The sequence below is a fragment of the Rhamphochromis sp. 'chilingali' genome (assembly GCF_963969265.1).
Source record: "Rhamphochromis sp. 'chilingali' genome assembly, chromosome: 4".
Classification (NCBI taxonomy): domain Eukaryota; kingdom Metazoa; phylum Chordata; class Actinopteri; order Cichliformes; family Cichlidae; genus Rhamphochromis; species Rhamphochromis sp. 'chilingali'.
The window spans coordinates 21,019,449-21,039,359 of record NC_137948.1 but is presented as its reverse complement, the minus strand read 5'-3'; the positions used below and the strand labels follow the sequence as shown (position 1 = coordinate 21,039,359).

General features: G+C 42.0%; 1 protein-coding gene across 5 annotated transcripts in view; it reads right to left on the bottom strand.

Annotated features, from left to right (window-relative positions):
• The window catches only part of apbb2b (amyloid beta (A4) precursor protein-binding, family B, member 2b), a 58,892-nt gene that overhangs the window by 38,811 nt on the left and 170 nt on the right, over window positions 1–19,911 (bottom strand). For all 5 annotated transcript variants that reach the window (XM_080881330.1, XM_080881326.1, XM_080881328.1 and 2 more), the window contains exon 2: window positions 886–1,001. The gene's annotated coding sequence lies outside the window, so the exon portion shown is untranslated. The remainder of the gene's footprint in view (window positions 1–885; window positions 1,002–19,911) is intronic.

The following is a 19,911-nucleotide window of genomic DNA, read 5'->3' as shown; positions in this document are numbered from 1 at the left end:
CTGACAGCTGGTTTCTATGGAGACAACACAACACTGTGATAAAGCAAGGATGCTGGCCACAGAAATCAAAATGATTAAACGGAGACTATGAATCAAACATGGAGGAATCAAAGAAGAAATCAGTCGATAGGGATCTCAGACGTCTTCCATACTGTGTCCCTCACACACACGGACCTGAGTACGTCTGATTCTGCATGTATAATACAGTAATAAGGGAGACGGAAGAGGTTTCTGAGACAGCAGAAACTAAAGTGGATATCCAAAGCATTTCTGAATAATTAAACAAAACACACATAATGATAGAGCTGCGGTCAGGGGTATAGAAGTTATGTTAGCAATGCTAATCTACTGTTGCTGTAAACACTAAGATAATCCAACAATGCTTCCTTCCTATCATAAAGCTAAGGTGGTATCTTAAAGGTGGGAGGAACCTGGAAATGATCGTTTTCTTATCAGGTTTGAAGTCAATCCAAACACTGAAGCAGTCCACCTGAGTCACTCCAAGGAAAATCTGTCAGTGCATTTTTGATGAAGACTAGCACAATTATATATTTCAGCGGCCTACCCAATTTTGACCTACCATAACGGTAGGTCAAAATAGGGAACTTTTGAGGTCGTCTTATCACTAAAAGTTATTTAGACAATAATTCTGATACAGGAATCACAGCTCTAAGGCAAGCCTGAAAACGTAGGTTAAAGGTGAGACATGTGCTATCCAGTAAAAAGAATCTCTATATAATATTATTCCTACATTATTTCAGTTCAACAGCTAAATCACATGCAAGACTTTTAAAAAAATAAAAAACAGAAACAGGCCTTTATTTTCAGTCACTACTACAAGAAAAACAGAAAAGCACTTAAAAAAAAAAAATAGCTGTTGCATACCTGAGAGCTAAGGATGGTGGAAAACTCCAGGATGGAGCAGGTCCATACTGGTAGTCAATGGTTCTTTCTTCATCCAATCATGGCTTTACTGAAGCAGCAGCAGCAGCAGCAGCGTCCTGAGGGAGAGAAACATGAAATAGGATTAATGAGAGAGACTGAGGGACGGGTGAGCAGAAAGAGCGAGAGGTCTGAAGGGCACAAGAGGGACAAATAATAAAGACATCAATTATTCACAACCTCAATCAAACAGGAATACACAAGATGGGTGTGTATGTTTGGATATATATATGTGCATGTGTGTGAGAGAACATAAGGTTCATTTTGTAGAGAGCTCATATTTCTCTCTTTGGTGCAGTCGGGCCAAACCTTTGCTGACTGGAACCATCATAAACTTAATGCCGCCGGAGGCTTGTAAACTCTCCTCTGCTTTCCAACACACACGCGCACGCACACACAGCAGACTTTTGGACAGTTCTTATTAACACACAACTATGAGAAGCAGAGAGAAAGATAATGAGTATAGTTAGAATGGACCATAAAAAATCCCACTTACATCTGGCTGAAGGGCTGGGAAGACCCTTGGACTGATTTTAGGGTAGGGCTGTTCGATATAACGATATATATCGGATGACGATATAAAAACGTCTATAGTTTCATTTTAGGCTATCGTTTGTTTCGTGGTGTCGCAAAATAAAGTGTTTACGGCAATATTTTTTCATCGTTTTGATGGTCACTGTAGTGGCTATATTAATTTCTTAAAGTTCTCTCTTTCTCTTATATTTAATATAACCACACTACAGACGGACAAGCGCCTGTTTTTATGCGTTGTTGTTAGCAACAACGACGGTAACAGCATCGCGTGTTCGCTTGTTTATTTTCCACATAAACCTTTCACAATAAAGCTCAAGATCCTGTTGAGACTTCAAAATAAACTGAATCATGTGAAAGAGTATGCAGAGTATTTATGGATGAAAAGCAAAAAAGAGCTGTCAGGTGCTAAAAAATAAACCTTAGACTCAAACGTTAGAACAGGTTTTTCCCCGCAGCACGCTGTGTAATAAATACTCAAAGAAAACTGCGGCCTGTCTAAAAATGTATCGTTTCATGCATCAGTTAAAACACTCGTCTCCAGGTACACGACGCACAGCTGGAAACACTTCACGCAAGTCGAGCAGCCTGAGATTCACAGAATTTACAGAAAATGTAAAATTTGTGATTTATATCGTTATCGGACGATAGAAGTCTTATATCGGGATATGAGATTTTGGTCATATCGCACAGCCCTATTTTAGGGTGTAAAAATTGTAATAACTTCAGAAACTGTTTACCTCATAGCACAGTTATGTTTAAAAATCATCAAAGTGGCTTACGGCAAAAGATAACTTGGAAATCAGCCCACCTAAAAGATGTTATTGCATCATTGGATAAACAAAAAATCAATTTTTTAATGGTTGCTAATTTCAGAACAAGAATAAGGGATTCAGGACCAAAATGAGGGTCCCAGCCCTGTGATGGGTCATGAAAGTACTACAATTTGGCCATGATAAACCATATATAGTATTAATGTATTCAAAAAAAAGTCTTTTGTAAATTATCTTTAAATTTGAGTTAAAGATTTAAATCTTCAAAAAAAAAAATACATAAGAGAACTAAAAATCACCTTCAACAAGTAAATCGCCAGAAGATCAAAATCTACTTGATGAAAACACAGATTAAATATTTCATTTTAGGCTTCTGTAACGTTATCATTAAAGATTTGAGTGGTACACCAAAGATTTTTGGATTTCCAAATTAGAGATTTGTCTCTAATAATGGTAACAAACTGCTGTTCTGTGGATTAATCTGTTGGGTTCGGCGTCGTTCTGCGTTTGCTGCCACGAGGCAGAAGCAGCTATTGGGAGAGCTAATGTAGCATTTCACACCTACAATGCCAGCAGCTTTACTTTGCAAGTTTCTTACTTGACTGCAAAACTGTAGGCGAGTGAGTTCACGCAACACTCGCAACACAAAGATGTTTTGGCTTCTTTCTTGTGCTCCTCATTCGTCTTACCGAACCACTCGGAGGGAGGCTGGTTCAGAAAAACCTGTTGGAAAGCTTTTATAAACACTCATGGCAACATAACCCTGTGTTGTGAGTGTGATTAATATCATGTCACGTCATTTGTCTCCTATTAGCAACACATGCAATGCGTGTCTGAGTGTGCAAAAGAACAAAAATCTAACTAGCCTAAAGCTTCACTTTGAGCTGAAATGTGACCAGTGAAAATAAATTAGATTAATGTTGCCAATAAATGCAATACAAATTCAGTGAATTCTTCTTCTTCTATGTATCAGATAAAGTTGCATTGTTGGTTCATGTTCAAAACGAGCCACGGCTAAATGCCAATTTCAGGACATGTGCTAAAGTGGAAATAAAGGAACCAAAGCAACAGAGCTGCAAAACATCCCATAAACAACAAAAGGTCTCCAAGCTCACATCATTTTTCTACAGGTTTACATAACTGAGCAGTGTTATGAAGTTCACATACATCCATGAATGTGATTGTCAATATTATTTAAAACTTGAAACATTGACACCAATCTGAGTATCAACTTACATAACAGTCAAACATCTGGTTTGTCTAAGTGTTACAGCAACTGTGATAAAACACTCACACATCTGAGGAGAAGCTGTATAATTTTCACCAGCTGCACATACTCTAATGCTTTTTTCATTTTAATGGTTTATGTTGGGACACGCAAGATCGAATGGACTACACTATCTGCCATATCAGGTGTAAGGGTTTAAAAACTCCTGGGAACAGCAACACTTTAGGAATCACACCGTGAGCAGGCACAGATGCGTTTTGAAGGCAACTCAATTTTCATGCATAATCTGAAAATAGAAAAAGAAAAGTTCAGACAAAGAAAGAGGGTTGGTGTTTAAAAAAAATTGAAATGTTGCATTCTGGGATTAAAATTACAAGGCATGCTTGGTTACTTGGATCCTGCTGCAACAAGTCTGCATACCAGAGAATATATGTGACTTTGTGGGTATTTGCACAAAAGGGTGTCCACACTGAAAACAAATGGATAGCTTGCTGCAGAGTCTGGCAGTTTGGATATTTGCCTTAAACCTAAGCAGCATTTGCAGTTCATCCTTACGCCTATGATTTGGGAGAAGGCTTGAGGAGAAAGGAGGCCATAGCAGTCTAATCTCAATTTTTCTTAGTTTGTTAATACACACAACCAGATCTATTATTATTATTATTATTATTATTATTATTAATAATAACAACAATAATAATGATGATAAAGTAATCTGCACCAACCACCACCTCACTGGAAATCAAGTCTGCACTTCCTCTAATGGCCTTTTGAGCCAGGCTTCACAATCGAGTCAATGCACACAGACTCTAATGTCAAAATGCCCAGCTCTTACAACACCTGGAACCCTCCCGTGTCCTCCTAATGTACTCTTGTTTTCACACATCACTATATATCAATAAAAATGTGGTTTTACAACTAATAGAAAGGGTAGGCAGAGACCACTCTCATTAACTTCTGATGCATGCCCAGTCCTTTTGTCCTAAAAGCAGGCCTGAAATATGACAGAAACTATTCAGTTCAGAAGAGATCATGAAATGCTTATTCCTAGAAGGCTTTAAAGGGGTAAATAGAGTACAAAAAAAATAACCCTTTTTAATATTATGGGGGAAATAAAAGAACTTCTGGTCCTATGAATGTCTATGGGGAAAACAGTCCTCAGCTTTGACCTCTGTAAGCCCTTTCCCAATGAGTTTATGGGCTCAGGCACTCATTACGGATCATAGAGAATAAAACACCAAATCCATTTTGTGAATTTGGATTATTCTAATATTTAAATAAAAGAAAAAAAAAAAAAAAAGGATTACCCAGGATATGTTCGTATAGGCATGCAGTTTCAAGAGTCAGATCCACCCCACGGTTGGGGTATCTGGTTTCAAACCCTGAAAATGCTCATTTCATTAAAAAGAAAGCAGTAGGCGACTTCATGATGGCTACATCCATCTTTTGTGCTCACTACGATCCAGACACAGGGCTCCACCTCTACCAACTGGAGTCACTTAACTCGACTGCGCTGAAAAAAAACAAAAAACAAATACAGGCTGCTGTTTGGTGCAGACCATTTAAATTTGGTCTAAACACTTTGATGCATAAAACTGGAGGAGTTTGCCTTTAAAGTTTCAAGTTAGCACTTAAAAATCGGTCTTTTCATTTTAAGTCCAGCGAGCTAAAGTAGTAAAAGACAACAAAAAAACATCACTGTCCAAACACTAAATACAGACTGCACCGAAGATGCCATATCATTATGATGTTTTTAAAAAAAAAAAAAAAAAAAAAAAAAAGAGGAACTGGAGCTACAGTTCAGGAATGCACTAAAACGATAAGTCTGAATACCAACTACATCTGGATCTGGGCTGTATCGGAGCGTCAGCACCTTTGAAGCACTCCTTGCAGTCCTCTGTTGTGGATGGTGGTGGTGGGGGAGCTATACATAATTAGAGGGCCTATCTGCAGGCAGGGCAGCAGTGGTACTGATACATATAGGGACAGACGTTCAAGCTGAGACACAGATATTTAGACAAAACACTCACCGGGAGGGAGGGGAGGGGTTGGTAATAAGATCTAGGATGTGTCACAGTCTGGCACTGACCTTTAACTTCTGACCTACAGGCCAGCCCACTGAGTGTGTGCTGTTTTTTGTGTGTGTGCATGCACTTAGTGTCGTCTGTATGTCGGAGTGTCCAGATCCTAAAAGAATGAAGGAAGCAGCTGCAAACACTCCATCACTCTCCGTGTCTCTGTTTCTTTTTACGTGCGTGCTGTTTCCAACCACCGACACTCTGGACTGAGATTGCTTTTAAATTCATACGCCAGATGGAAGCCTGCCAGCAGTTTGATGGGCTTCATCCCTCCTTCCTGCACCTCCCTCTCAAAGTTTCTCACCATTCTAGTTCCCCTGCTAATCCCACTTGACTTTTACCTTTCCCCCCCTCTATCCTATTTTCTTGTCCAATTCCCTCTCTTTTCCGGGCTTCCACCTCATTCATCCTCTACCTTTCAACCCCTCACTCTTCTCTTTGTCAAGAAGAGAAATGCTGTCTTTTCCTCAATAAAAGTGAAGGGGGTCTGTAAACTCACATAAAACCACCCATTTCTCGCTATAACGCTGATTTACAGCCCCCTCCCCTCTCTTCTCCCCCACGGCTCGTGAGAAATCCCATCTGTTACCGAAAAAGACTCACAAGAAAGCAAAACTGTCGCAGTCAGAGGCCAGGCCGCCGGAAACAAAACGGATGGGTTCAAGCCAGCAAGACAAGCCGAGCTATGCAGAAACAGAAAATGCAGCGGGGTGTTTTTCTGACTTTTTGGATTAGGACGTGAAACTGTAAGGCAGCTGCACAATAGCAGGCAAACTTCCCAGATCTTTCTTGGCTTTGTTTTCATTGGCTGCAGAAAAGCCCAGGCCTTCAACACGTAGCTGCAAACTACTTCCACGACAAGCTGACAACACTACTGCCCAAAAAACATGCTGTCAAAGGTGCAGAGCTCCTCACGGCCCAACCACCCGTGTCCCATTTAATGTTGCCTACTACATAGCCTACATCTAAACTACAATGATGCACTGTTGAGCTGTTCTACTTTTTCAAGAGGCTGAGGAGAAACAAAATGAGGAAGAAAATGTAATAATAATAACAACAACAATATGCAGATGATGACGACTTAGACGAAGAAGAGGAAAAAAAGCAGGTGGAAGAGGAGAAGTAGTAGTCGAAGAAGAAAAAGGAGGAAACTGACAACTGCTAGATGAAGGAGTAAAGGGAGATGAAGTAGAAGAAAAGAGGGAGATCAGAAGAAGAAGATTAAGAAGGAGGGAGAGGAGATGAGGAAACGGGGGGGAAAATGAGAGGAAAACAAGCTGTAGTAGCAGAAGACCTGAAGAGGAGGAGAAAAGAAAGAAGAAGTGGACGAGGATAGGTAGAAGATGAAGGAGGAGAAGGAAGAGTGGAAGTAATGCATGCAGATGAAGATAGAAGGAGAAAGAGAAGAAGCAGTAGATGAAGAAAAGGAAAGACGAGGACGATAACACGAAGAAGAGCTAACTTGGTTAGTTTTTGCTAGATGTATTTTACGCTTCTTCCTTAGAGATCATTATTTATGATTTATTGAAGATGCTCTTTGTAATCTCATTTGGAAAGCATCGTCATGATGTGTGTGTGTGTGTGTGTGTGTGTGTGTGTGTGTGTGTGTGTGTGTGTGTGTGTGTGTGTGTGTGTGCGCGCGCATAAAAACAATAAAGAAAACATTAACCATTTACAAAATCTGGTTCCACAGCTGCAATCGAAGCTAGACGTCACTGTGCGTGTGTGTGTGTGTGTGTGTGTGTGTGTGTGTGTGTGTGTGTGTGTGTGTGTGTGTGTGTGTGTGTATCCTTGAATTGTCAAAGCGGGAAATAACAGAGACAAAGTAACACTTTGAATGGTACTGCAGCCTAAACAAACAACCTTATGTACACACAAACACACACATACACACACAAACAAAGCTTGCAAACAGAGCTCCAAGTTGTGAGCATGCTCACACGGCCGTGCTTGGTCTAAGCAGCAGTGATGTATAGAGAGTGAAGGACGGACACAAATAGCTCGATGTTTAAGGCACAATTAAAGACTTACAGCATCTGTGTGTGTGTGTGTGTGTGTGTGTAGCTATATCATTTTCCGTCCGGTGTGGTTTCCATGGGCGGGACGGTGAGAGGGGGGGAAAAAAAAAAATTTACCACAAAAGAAAGGGAAGGAGGGGGGAATTTTCAGGGTGTGCCAAAGAATCTAAGGCATGTGAGGGTGGGTGGGCCAGGGCCACTGTGAGGTGGGGGGCAAAAAAAAAAAAAAAAAAAAAAAAAGACTAATTAGTCAACAGGAGGAGCAGACAAAACACAAAAGCTACATGCCTCAAGAATGAAGGTAAGTAATGAGCATTTGTGAGCACATGTGTGTACACATCCCCCTCACTGACCCAGAGCAAACTGAGCTCTTCAACACTGCCGGTGACAGTGAATGCCCTCTGTATGTATACTTGAAAGTAAATGGGTCAGCTGTGACAGAAAACACATATAGAGTTACTTATTTAACCATAACTCTCTCAACACGTCAGCCAGTCAAAGGCGCAGGACTCCAGAGATACACACACACACACACACTGCTCCTGATGAAACGAGCCCAGATAAAGTCAGGAAGCAGCTGGGGGTGACAGGGGGTTAAAGAATTATATAACACACTTAGAAAATGAGCCCAGAAAACATTCTGCAGGGTTTGAAATCTTTTGATGTAGGAGTGAAAAAAACCGTTTCAGAAACAAAGCCAAGAGACCATTTCCTGGATTTGGGAAACTTGGGACCGAGTGTGCACCAACCCCTCCCCCATTACCAGACCCCTCTTTCCTGTGGGTGAGCACGGAGGTCGAGGGAGGGGGAGAAAGGGTGCACCACGAATACAGTGACACTGAGCGAAACGCAGTAACGCAGATGAGCCGGTCCTGCAGCCAGAAAGACTTTGACGTAATGAGACCACAGCTCTTTCCTGGACCCAGCGCTGACGGCAACAAGTAGTGCCAGGAGTGTGACAACAACACGTTTATAGTGCAGCCTGTCATGTGCCTGCAGCTCGGGGTAATCGTTTTCCATTTCATGGTTACAGGATTATATTACAATATCACTTTTTTCCTCATTTTCAAATACCTTTTCTTGTTTTTTTATGTTAAGTACTCTGTATTATTAGTGATCATAACATCTGTTGAATGCCTAAAGTACTATTCACTCAAAGAGTCAGTGTTACGTTACTCAACCAAAGTCTGATATGATGACACCCCACTTTAAAAATGGGTTAAAGAGGAGACACTCTGGTGTGATTCTGAATCCAGCCCTCAAAGTGTTGGTATTGTTGGTTTCCACTGGCCATTGTCATCTCCTTCTCTTCTCAGCAAATTTTACAATCTATATAAGTAAACTTGAATAAGCTTGAATACTTAAATCCTGAAGAGTCGATGTGTGATTTAAACCTCGTTGTGAATTTTTCTGAGCTGTATATTTTAACAACAGAAGATTCTCCTCTGGGTGAAGGCCAAAACGTAACATTTGAGAGCAAGTGCCTACTGCTTTTTTTTAATATGCCTGAAGACCTCAGACAGTGTCCTTGCAATAATAATGTGGTTAGAAAGTTTTTAAAATCCCAGCAGAGCATCCTCTTTGCTGTCCTCCTTGTTTAGGGCTGTTGTTAATAACCAGTATGGAACTGGCACTGGTAGCTAGGTATTGATAAGCAGCTAGATAAGCAACGCTGTTATGAATACAGTGGGGCAAAAAAGTATTTAGTCAGCCACCGATTGTGCAAGTTCCTCCACCTAAAATGATGACAGAGGTCAGTAATTTGCACCAGAGGTACACTTCAACTGTGAGAGACAGAATGTGAAAAAAAAATCCATGAATCCACATGGTAGGATTTGTAAAGAATTTATTCGTAAATCAGGGTGGAAAATAAGTATTTGGTCAATAACAAAAATACAACTCAATACTTTGTAACATAACCTTTGTTGGCAATAACAGAGGTCAAACGTTTACTATAGGTCTTTACCAGGTTTGCACACACAGTAGCTGGTATTTTGGCCCATTCCTCCATGCAGATCTTCTCGAGAGCAGTGATGTTTTGGGGCTGTCACCGAGCAACACGGACTTTCAACTCCCGCCACAGATTTTCTATGGGGTTGAGGTCTGGAGACTGGCTAGGCCACTCCAGGACTTTCAAATGCTTCTTACGGAGCCACTCCTTTGTTGCCCGGGCGGTGTGTTTTGGATCATTGTCATGTTGGAAGACCCAGCCTCGTTTCACCTTCAAAGTTCTCACTGATGGAAGGAGGTTTTGGCTCAAAATCTCACGATACATGGCCCCATTCATTCAGTCCTTAACACGGATCAGTCGTCCTGTCCCCTTGGCAGAAAAACAGCCCCATAGCATGATGTTTCCACCCCCATGCTTCACAGTAGGTATGGTGTTCTTGGGATGCAACTCAGTATTCTTCTTCCTCCAAATACGACGAGTTGAGTTTATACCAAAAAGTTCTACTTTGGTTTCATCTGACCACATGACATTCTCCCAATCCTCTGCTGTATCATCCATGTGCTCTCTGGCAAACTTCAGACGGGCCTGGACATGCACTGGCTTCAGCAGCGGAACACGTCTGGCACTGCGGGATTTGATTCCCTGCCGTTGTAGTGTGTTACTGATGGTGACCTTTGTTACTTTGGTCCCAGCTCTCTGCAGGTCATTCACCAGGTCCCCCCGTGTGGTTCTGGGATCTTTGCTCACCGTTCTCATGATCATTTTGACCCCACGGGATGAGATCTTGCGTGGAGCCCCAGATCGAGGGAGATTATCAGTGGTCTTGTATGTCTTCCATTTTCTGATGATTGCTCCCACAGTTGATTTTTTCACACCAAGCTGCTTGCCTATTGTAGATTCACTCTTCCCAGTCTGGTGCAGGTCTACAAGACTTTTCCTGGTGTCCTTCGAAAGCTCTTTGGTCTTGGCCATGGCGGAGTTTGGAGTCTGACTGTTTGAGGCTGTGGACAGGTGTCTTTTATACAGATGATGAGTTCAAACAGGTGCCATTCATACAGGTAACGAGTGGGGGACAGAAACGCTTCTTACAGAAGACGTTACAGGTCTGTGAGAGCCAGAGATTTTCCTTGTTTGAGGTGACCAAATACTTATTTTCCACCCTGATTTACGAATAAATTCTTTACAAATCCTACCATGTGGATTCATGGATTTTTTTTTCACATTCTGTCTCTCACAGTTGAAGTGTACCTCTGGTGCAAATTACTGACCTCTGTCATCATTTTAGGTGGGGGAACTTGCACAATCGGTGGCTGACTAAATACTTTTTTGCCCCACTGTAGTTATGCAAAATGGGCAGTCCTGCACATTCAAGAGTCGTCTCACTTTACTACACTTAATATAACTAGAGAAATGGTCTGCATCACTGAACTTTCTTTCTTTTTTAATGCTCCACTACCACGGTTTGTCAACTACCACTAAACAACAGAAATAGAAGAACATGCTAAGGTCCATCCAGTACTTTCATTACAGTCATTTGAGAGCAGTGTGGGGTGGGGGTCATCTTTGGTCATCAAATAGTTCACAATTAAAACTGAATACTCGTTTGACTCCCGTTGCTAGGCACCCAAACCAAAGAGTTCATCACTCAAAGTCACCACGGGAACAGCATCTATAGCTCAAATATCAAGACTGAATCTGAGGCTACAGCAGCAGGAAAAGGTGCTGCGAGTCACTTACTGGCACGATGAGCTGTGTCATGAATCCACAGGAGTTACTTTGCAAAAAAGGCAATCTGCTCTCAAATTTAACTGGTGGATTAACAGGTGCTGTTTGGTATTCACCAGCTGTCAACCGTATGAGCTCGATCACTAACGAGCCTATGGCCACTCATCTACCTGAACATCATGATGCAGTTCCCAATACCGCAGAGAACATCGCAGATAAACATTAAAAAGACAGAGTTCACCTCCCCATTGTATTAAACAATCACACTCTGTGCCTTTTACCACATTTCTTACACTTTACACATAGTGCAAATTCAACACTGTCTGACACACTCATTGAATTAACATCCGTTAGTTACAGCTGAGTAAATCTGTTGGCGTCATGTGTCAGCAAGCGTCTCAACATCCACCTGGCCAGGACACCCCATCTAATGTTTTGGTTAAGTTTTGTTTCAGCTACATACTTAAAATGAGGGAAAATGTGCAGAAAATAGAGAGGTTCCATTTCAACCAAAGTCTCATACATTAATTTGTTCAAACACTAACATCCACCAGATCATTGGAGACCTGCTTAAGCAGCGATCACACCCTGCTATGGACATAGACAGCTGTAGATATCATGGACCATTAAGTCCACTAGAACAGGAATGACTAAAGTCCACTTTAACTAAAGGGTGCACAGTTGGTGCACTGTATGTCTCCATAGATAAGGCTGTTTTGATCCAAAAAGCTGTCCAGCATGCAGATGTCCTCCCATGTATATAACTATAACATGCCTCTTAGGGGTAGTGTTAGGTTCTACTTTAGCCATGTGCTAAACAAAAGCCTGAAGATTACACCTTTCCAATCAAGTCCTGTTAATCCATTTTGGCTTTACAAGTCATCTGCTATAATATTTCCATTTGGGTGTGCCAAATGGAAGGAAATGCCATTAAAAAGGAGCAGATCCGAAGCCAACTCTAGCCCAAACCAGGTCACTGGTCACCTGGTGGAAACTAACCCAGAGAGGTTAACCCAGTAAAAATCACAGGTTACCAAATATAAAATATAATAATATATATATATATATATATATATATATATATATATATATATATATATATATATATATATATATATATATAATAAATAATATAAAAGTTCCAGGTAAAAATGGGACGCTGAACTCTTAAAATTCTGACTCGCTCATTCACTCTTTCATCTCACTAAATACCGAAAATATCTCTTTGCAGACCAAAAGGAGAATAAATAAAGTGTTCTCCATATTTTTATTTCTGACTCAGGTTATATTTATACTATCAAACCTCATGCTCCTGTCATTTCTTTTATCAATATGAGTCAGCAAAAAGCAAGCACTTCGATCATTAGAGCTTCTTACTACTTCTCACTTGACTGCAAACATTACAGCTGCTTCATATTCTTTTGTTTGGTAGAAAGAGAGGATATTGGCTATTGGAAAGCCACACCTTTCCCCTCTGAAGAAACACATAGAGGGGCGGACAGACATGGCTGTGCACAAAAGGCCTGTCAGATCCAAGGCCAGGGCAGAAGCAGTGGAGAGACTGCGTATCCTATATATAGCCGAAATGTGACAGGACATCCGAGAGGACAGGGAAGTCTAGACACAAATGGCACAGCACTTAATCAAACTGTGTGTGTGTGTCTTCAGCACAGTCTTGTTATCTCACCTTTCATTAGACAGCCTGTGTCAAGCTGTTGCATGATAATGCCACAAGATTGTATTAATATCACAGCCTTGTGTGATCAAAATGGCTGGAGGCTCGGCCTTTATTTGCCAAATTAAAGGGGGGGGAAAGGAAGGAAGGGAGACAGAAAGACTCAGAAAATGAGAGAGAAAGCAACGGGGTACTAGCGTCAAAGATGTGAGGAGAGTTGGTGGATCAGAGCGAGTGACTCATCAGAAAAGGAATGTCCCATCACTGCCAACGAAACTACAGACACCGTTGCAATGATTGCTCCATCGCCAATACTTTAAATCACCCCATCTCTGGCTCTTGTCACCTCTTCCTCCTACACAAAGCCTGTCTCTTTCTCCCTCTGTCTCTGTACTGCTTATCGTTGTCGTTTCCCAGCCATTCTTCTCCTGCTAGATATTGCTTTTGGATGGGGATGACAAAGCTAGCTAAACCACAACTAGTGGACCAGCTCTGCACCACCCCTGTTAGGAGCAAACAGAGGTCAAGGCCGCCAATTCGTTTATTCTAACGAGTGAGTGCAAAGCCAATAAGCAAATTCCAGCACTGTGTGGTTAATCAAAGCGACACTAGTCAATTAATTTAAATTTTAATCCCCAATACAAAGTTGTTTTAAATGCAACTGCGGTTTTATGAATCACAGTAAAGATATGGAGATGAGGCTGGCACCGCATCACATCCTTACCACAGATGTTCGGTTATTTATACTCCCACCACAGGATATGATGTAGGCATAAAAAACAAAAAGAACACCACCACAATGACTGCACACATGATTCAACTTTTAGATCACCTGTCATCCTGTGCATTCACCACACAGGAATTTACAGGCTCTGCCCTTCCACATCAAGATGGAAGAAAGGGTTCGTGGCAGTTTTACCATTTCTTCTGTGGGATTTTAAACCAGCCGAAAAACCCCTACAGATAAAAAATAAACAAAAAACAAAATCAGTGTTGCCTTCTGCTGCTGATCTTGGCACACAGCTGATGTAGAAAAGACCTAATATTTGGCTAAAACTAGTTTTCTCATACACTTTCAGGGATCAAGTGACCTGCATTATCGAGTGGCATCAGAGAAATAGTTTTCAATTAAAGCATCAGTGGGAAGGTGATGAAGCAGGCCTCGACTATGATCTACGATAAGTCAATTTTTTCAAGAGGCATCCTGTGTCTATTTTACATTTACTATTATGTTATACATTCACTGTGCATATCAGTGTCACTACTGAACACTGAAAACAGCAGCGTCAAACATACACTGCCTGGTCCAAAAAAAAAAAAAAAAAAAAAAAAGTCACACTAATATTTTGTTGGACTGTGTTAGCTTTGATGACAGCACACATCCACTGTTCCATTATAAGCTTATGCAATGTTACAACACTTATTTCCATCTAGACTTGCACTTTTTCACCAACATCTTGCACTGATGATGAGAGTTAGACCGATACATTAAGTCTTCTTCAGCAAATCCCGGTTCTTCAATGAGATTAAGGTCTGGACTCATTGGTGGCCAATCCATGTGTGAAAATGCTCTCTGAACCACTCTTTGACAGTTAGAGCCCAACGAATCCTGGCGCTGTCAAATATAATTAAAATATCCCTGTGCCACAAATGGATGGAAAAAGCTGGGCTCTCAGTATATTCAGGTAGTCAGCTGACCTTGTTTTCTGAACACAGACCACCTAAAAATTACAATGAAAATTGCAACCACAGGCTTGCATGGTAGGTACTAGGGATGGTCGATGCACCACCACTCTGGAACAGGGCAAATCTGGACTCATAAGACCACGTGATCCTTTTTTCATTCCTCCACAGTCCAATCTTTATGCTCCTTGGCAAACTGAAACCTGTTTTCCCAGTTAGCCTCATTGATAAGTGTTTTCTTCTGGCTACAGAGCTGTTTGTTCTATCGTTAAATTTTTACAATTTGATTTCACCAAACATATAAATGATCTCCAATCATTTTCAAGATTTGTGCCAATTTGCAAGGGAAACAGTAAGGGCTTAACATATTTTTGCACAAATGTTGTTCTTTATATGTGAATGTTTGGTTCTTTATCGTATCTCCTGGCTAAATGCTTAAAGCACTAATTTCAGCTCTGCTTGCTATTATTAGTGCACTGCAAATATTTTGCTTGGCAAGCCCTTCAGGTTTTTCCCCCACCCCTAAAAATTCTTTATGAAATCCAATTACCTGCTAACAGAGGAACACCTGTCCATTTACCCAAGTGGTCCTTGAGACATGGAGTCCAGACTCTCACTTCTATCACTTCTTAATCCTTGTTTAGAGACAGCCCAAATCCTTGAACTTGTTTTAAGTAGGCCAATTTACAGTAGCACCTGGGGCTCTGGCCTTTATAGCCACTTTAATATCATATGACTGTGTGTGTGCACGTGTGTTTGTTTAAAAGCCAAAAGGAGGCGAGAGGAGGGAGAACGGAACGCCAGACCAAAAGCCAGAAGAAGAAAAAACCCTTATGCAGCTGAACTGAAACTGATGGGTGTATACAGGGGAAAGTGCAGCCATGTGGAAAAGACAACATCAGAAACAGAAACATATAAACAGGAGAGTCGCAGAAAAAGCCCCCCCCCCCCCTTTCAAAAGTAGAAATCCTGTCCATCCTCGCCTCATCCTCAGGTAATTTGGAGGCAGAATAACGTGCATACTGATGACCCGATCCCAGAGCGCTCTGACAGCAAGGAGACAGTCCATCGGCGAGGCTGCCAGGAGCCGACACACTACACAAACAGAAAAACACACAAAAAAAAAAGAAAAGAAAACAAAGCGGAAAAAAGTGGAGGGGGGAAAAGGCGGCGATGAGGAGCAAGCATGCGGGCGAAAAGCTGTCAAAAAACAGGCGAGACAGACGGACAGATGGAAAGATGAGAAAAAAAAGGGGCCCTATCATCTGGCTTCACACCCCGCAGGATGAACAGGGCCTCTGTGCTCCTTCCCTGTTCAAACACACCTCACGGCTGTCTGCTCCCTGCAACAACAATGCGCGCACACACACGCATGCACGCACACACACACTGCAGCCTGCCTAACAGTGGGCACAATAACCCTATTGAGAGGCATCGATAGGGGGCTGAAAGTGAAGAGAATGAGATGCTGAAAAAAGATTGACAACTCACACATACAGTCTCCCGGACCCAGCAGCACACATAAATCCACACAAACAAATCGTAGCGTGGTTATCCTGCCAGCATGACAGCCTGGGATGAATCTACTCTCTGCTGTCCTTAATTCATCATTCATCTGTCCAATCTGGTCACACACACCACACACACACACGACTAAAAATCACACACACAAACAGTTGTTTGGTCAGGGGCGGACCAGAAGTATTGTTACACAAGGGAAGAAGGGTGGTGGTAGCGGATCTCCGAACTCTTTATCTGATTGCTCACACACACCCACGCAGAAACGCTCAGTCACACAAGCATGTACACACACGCACACTTTCACCACGCTTTCTCGTCAGCTGCTGTGCATGACCCCGACCACACACAGACTAACGAGTTGGTGCTGCAAGGCAAGAAAGTCCCGGGATCGTTCACATGCAGGTTTATCGTCTTTCCAACAACTGCACCCATTCTGCTGAGGACTGTGGCTAGCGCGGCTATTGAAACATATTTTAGGCTGTGCTCAAAGCTTTGCAAGGTGACAGCCTGGATTAGGGTCAATCAACCAAATGTGACAAAAATGCCCACCTGAGCCCCTCCATCACACGATTCAAGTATTTTTAATGAAGGCATGCAAAACTTTATCTACATACTAGGTCCTCAAATTTTGCTCTTTTTAAAAATCTTTTTTTTTTTTTGCATTTTTAGCCCTTATAATCCCAAAAGTACAACAACTAGCCACATAAAGGGCTAAAAACAAACAGACCGTCTCTGATGTCCATGCATGTTCACTTTATGACGATTCTGAAAATCTTCTTCAGCACCTAAAGCCATTTGATCAGCTATTATATGGAATATCTGAACACTCTTTCACAGATACCAGTCATTAACAAAAAAAATGACTATCTCAGAAATCATTTTCACACAGCTTAAGGATGAGCCTGGTATTAAAATACAGGTTAAAATTGAGACCTTTGGGAGGTGGTTTAGCTCCCTGGGTTGAGTGAGATACCAATATGCCGCAAGGCCACCACAGATCATTTCCTGCATGCTTTTCACCTTACTCCATCTTCCCGTCCTTTCCTATCTGCCTCACAGAAAAGCAGAACTTCCACAGGCTAAAGCTTAATTTGACCCAAGTGCAACTTTGCCAGTGCAACAATGATATATGCTGCAGAACTGATGCTCGAATCAAAAAATACAAAATAAAAATAAATTTGCCTTCAGAATATAACGCTAAGATTTTACCTCACCCTTACACTGCAGTAAAACTGATTTGAAACCAACATTTCATGAAATTATTAAGGGTCAGAAATGCTGAAAAGGTTTTGACATTCATCTCATGTTCTTTGACTGTAAAACTGCTAAACTTCTAAAATCCTGATTCTTCAGGGGTCAGGTGCCATGTGTTGATTCATTTCATATAAAAACGAGACATTACCGACTTGCGCTTGCATTCTGTGCATGTGTCCAAATCGTGCAGCAGCACGCCTTCCTTTGAGGATGAGTTGGCATCTTGAAAGCGAGGAGCTCATACCAAATATTACCAGAGCTAAAACAAAGACGCACTCAGGAACAGTCTGCAGTGCTTGGCCCAAAACTCGACCCATAAATGTCCGAGTCACTTTTTCCACACTCAGCAACTCCTGATTGCTGTATAGAAATGCTACAAGAGGGAGGGAGGGAGGGCAAAGGAGCGAGAGAGAGAAAATGACGAGGGAAAAGAAGGATGAAGCGACGACAGAGGCTGGCAACACAGAGAGGAGCAGAATATAAACCAACTTAACCCAAACCCAAAAGCCCTGAGCAATTAGCAATGACATCATGTACACGCACGCACGCACGCACGCACGCACACACGCACACACACACACACACACTGCAGAGAAGGGCTAGGTTTGAATGAAAAGCAAGACAGCAGGGTATAGAGGCTGCAAGGATAGCGAGGGAGGCGAGGCAGAGGATGACAGTGCACCATTTCTACTATGGTGGTACAGCCAGTGACACATTCAGTTTTGCAATTGCACAAATGAACTCACCAAACCGACACCGCCACAACCACAGCTTAAAATAGAGAGCACAAGCTGTTTACCAACAAAGTGCTTATAAAAAATAAAAAAAGGAAGCAAAGGCAGGAAAAGGGAGAACTGGGAAGATATTTAGATCAGACTCAAAGCATGCTTTACTCATGAGGCTTTTTAACATGACTGCACCTTTGAAACAGATACACCAGTAAGTAAGTACCAGTGCAAATGTGATGCAAAACAAATACAGCAGAGCCAGGAGAGAAAGGCTGGCAGTGAAACCTCAGTGGTGCACTCTAAAAGAAGAAATCAGGTCCTCTGACAATTGGTGTTATTGTCAACAACTTCAGCACTCCTTCTCCTCATAGGCTGCAATATATTACATGAACTGTGTCCCGAGCGTTTACAGTCTTACCACAAGAGTCAACAGTGACGCTCCCTCTAGGTGTTTATGCACAATCATTACATATCCCAAACTCTCACTCTCTCCCCTCTCTCTTTCTCCTCCCTACCTCTAAGAAAATTAAAACAGGAAAGCTATTCACGTCCTCCTCTAGATTCTTTATATCGCAAAAACATAAACATGCAATTAAGTGGCTCCATGTTTGCATAAAACAAACAGCCGTATCTTCTCAGGGAGCTCTGGCAGAAACAACCAGAGGAAGGCTGGAAATGATTAGCTAGCCACAACCAACCAGGACCAAGCACCACTGCAAGTCCCTGACTGGGCTCCCAGGGGTTTCTGATGGCCTACAGCCCCACACACTATTCAATGTAATATGCCTAAGTGAAGAGAATACCCCCTTTATGCCTGTTTGTTTCACAATGAGCCTTTTTATTACTTAAATTGTTGCTGTAAACAGAGCACGACATGGGAATGTTTCCAACCTCTGGATGGAAACCACAGGACAGAAAACTGGCGCAGGCTGAATTAATCTGTCAGCTAATTAGTTCCAAACAGAAAATTAATAATTGATTAAAGGTTTAAGCCACTGTTGGAGTGACAGACTGATACTTGTTGGATCAATCATCTTAAATTTAAATGATTTACTATACAACTGAAGATGTGAGGAAGGTCACATTGTTGCCTGATCCACGAATAACTGATAAAAACACCAATCTAGGCTTTACTCAAAATTTTCTGATTTTTTTTTTTTTTTTTTTATTTTGGTCACTTGCCGAAATGAATATTATATCTTACTGACTTAGCTTAATGCACCAAACTGGCTAGTTGCCTCATATGAAGGTATTTAGGGGTGTGAAGCATAAAAAAAGCCTTGTTTTTGTCTTGAGGTTGGCCAAGTTTGGATGATTGGACAGTTTCCCCCGTCTCTTACCTGAGCCTAGGCCCTCTGCATGAAGACGACACACGTTTAAGAGCCGTTAGGTGCCACAAAGGTTATTTTACACGTATGTTGTGTCCACCGTCGGACGGTTCTCCTGTTTTTCGGTCCCCTCGACACAGCGGCTGAGTTAAAAAGTCAAGCTGGAGTCAGCGGCAGCTGCCTTGCCCGCGACCGTGCTCCGTTTACGGCTGCGCATTGAACGTGTGACTCCCTGAACGCTGTGTGAGAGCTCGTCCACGGACACCGGGAAAATACGTGACAATAAAGTGAAAGAAGCATACCCTGGGTCCCGTAAATGCCCCCTCCCCTCATCTGCCGCCCCAGCCTATCCTCCTATACCACCACCACCTTCGCCAACCGTTTGTAACACAGCGGGCCCCTCAGATGCCAATCACTGCGTCGCCCGGGGAAGATTACGGGAAAAGTTAACTCCCGTTTTTCATTTGAACGAGACGTAA